The sequence below is a fragment of the Vanellus vanellus genome (assembly GCF_965231255.1).
Source record: "Vanellus vanellus genome assembly, contig: HAP1_SCAFFOLD_896, whole genome shotgun sequence".
Lineage (NCBI taxonomy): Eukaryota > Metazoa > Chordata > Aves > Charadriiformes > Charadriidae > Vanellus > Vanellus vanellus.
Window position 1 is genome coordinate 43,843 of NW_028128906.1, and position 2,517 is coordinate 46,359.

A 2,517-nucleotide genomic window follows, 5' to 3' on the forward strand; every position below is an offset into this window, starting at 1 on the left:
AGAGCGTGGGAGTGGCAAGAGAGCAGCTCTGGCAAGACCGAGGCTGGTGCGCCCTGGCAGTGCTGCTGTGCTGGGACTCGTTCCCCTCCACCTCTGCACGCAGGCACTGCCCTGTGTCTTTACAGAGGTCTCAGAGGAAGGATCTAAGACAAACAAGTCACTGCAGGGTCCTTTCTTTTGTTTGAATACACAGAGAGCACTGCACCTGATTTACACAGTCTGTGGGTCAAATTCTACAGGTACACAATGAATTAGAAGTGGGAAGAATAATACAATTTTGCTGAGCACAACATTATAACAAGAAAAACAAAGAAACACACACACACACACAGCAAAAACCTGAGAAGACAGGCTGGGCCTGTAATGAGTTACACTCTGAATGCTGTGCAGAAGAAAACAGGCAATGTATTGCTTCTGAAAAACATCCAACCATCATTTTTTTGAGCATCCTTGAGCTCCTGGTTCCTCATGCTGTAGATGAGGGGTTCACTGCTGGAGGCACCACTGAGTACAGCACTGACACCACCAGGTCAAGGGATAGGGAGGTGAGATAGACAGGGGCTTCAGGTGGGTAAACGCTGATGTGCTGACAAAGAGAGGCCATGAGGAGGTGAGAGAGGAACATGGAAAAGACTTTGTGCTGCCCCTGCTCCGAGGGGATCCTCATCACAGCCCTGAAGATCTGCACATAGGACACCACAATGAAAACAAAACATCCCAATGCTAAACAGATACTAACTACAATCAGCCCAACTTCCCTGAGGTAGGAGTGTGAGCAGGAGAGCTTGAGGATGTGGGGGATTTCACAGAAGAACTGGTGCAGGGCATTGCCCTAGCAGAGGGGCAGTGAAATGTATTGGCCGTGTGCAGCACTGCATAGGGAAAAACACTGCCCCAGACAGCTGCTGCCATGCGGACACAAGCTCTGCTGCCCAGGAGGGTCCCGTAGTGCAGGGGATGGCAGATGGCAACGTAGTGTTTGTAAGCCATGACAGTGAGAAGAGAAAACTCTGCTGCAACACAGAAAAAAAAAAAAAACCAAAAACAACCAAACACCTGAAGAGCACATCCTGAGTAAGAGATGGCCCTTGTGTCCCACAGAGAATTGGCCATGGCTTTGGGGAGAGTGGTGATGGAGCCCAGGTCAAGAACAGAGAGGTTGAAGAGGAAGAAGTACATGGGGGTGTGGAGGCGGTGGTCGCAGTCGATGGCGCTGATGATGAGGCCATTTCCCAGGAGGGCAGACAGGTAGATGCCCAGGAAGAGCCAGAAGGTCAAGAGCTGCAGCTCCCCAGTGTCTGCATATGCCAGGAGGAGGAAGTGGGTGATGGAGCTGCTATTGAACAGCTACTCTGGGCATGGCGCACTGCTGAAAGAGAAGACATTGACAAGTTAAGGGAGACATATTTGAGCCCATCCTGTGCTCTTTCCCAACAAATCCCCTGATAATTTTTTCTTTGGCATACTTTCCTCCATTTCTGGGAGGAGATGTGTTGAAGGACATTTGTCTGAGCAACATGTGTATGGTACAAGGACTAAAGGACAGCAGTAAAATGATGAGGCTTCAGGGTCAATACTTCCTTCAGTGAAAACCCTGACACAGTGTCCCAGCCTTCCTTTCCACAAAACCCATCCGGAGGGGATGATGGCCACAGGGCCATGGTCTCATTGCAATTACAGAGACATGGTGGGATAGCTCGCAGGACTGGAATGCTGTCACGGACGGCTATGTACTGTTTCGGAAAGACAGGCCAGCAGGGTGAGATGGTGGAGTTGCTTTCTACAAGACAGAGCAACTGGAATGTCTTGAGCTCTGCCTGCAGCTGGATGAAGAACGTGTTGGGAGCTTATCGTTAAGAATTAAGGGACAGGCGATGTGGGAGACACTGCTGTGGGTGTTTACTACAGACCACCAGATCAGGAAGAGGAAGTTGATGAGGCCTTCTACAGAGAGCTGGAAATAGCCTCCTGGTCACAGGCCCTGGTTCTCACGGGGGACGTCAGCCACCCCGATATTTGCGGGAAAAGACACAGCCAGGCACACACAGTCCCGGAAGTTTCTGCAGAGCATTGATGAGAACTTTCTGACACAGTTGGTGGGGAAACCAACGAGGAGAGGTGCACTGCAGGACGTATTACTGACAAATAAAGGAGGACTAGTTGGGGATGTGAAGGCTGGGGGTAGCCTTGGCTGCAGTGACCATGAGATGGTGGAGTTCTGGATCCTGTGTGGAAGAAGCAGGGCAAAAAGTAGAATTACAAGCCCGGACTTCAGGAGAGCTGACTTTGGCCTCTTCAAAGACATACTTGGAGGAATCCCATGGGCAAAGACTCTAGCAGGAAGGGGGGTGCAGGAGAGCTGGTTAATAGAAAAGCTCCACTTCCTCCAAGCTCAACATCAGTGCATCCCTATGAGTAATAAATCAGGCACAGGAGGCAGGAAATCTGCATGGATAAGCAAGGACCTTCTGGAAAATCTCAGGTGCAAGAGGGAAGTTTACAGAATGTGGAAGAAGG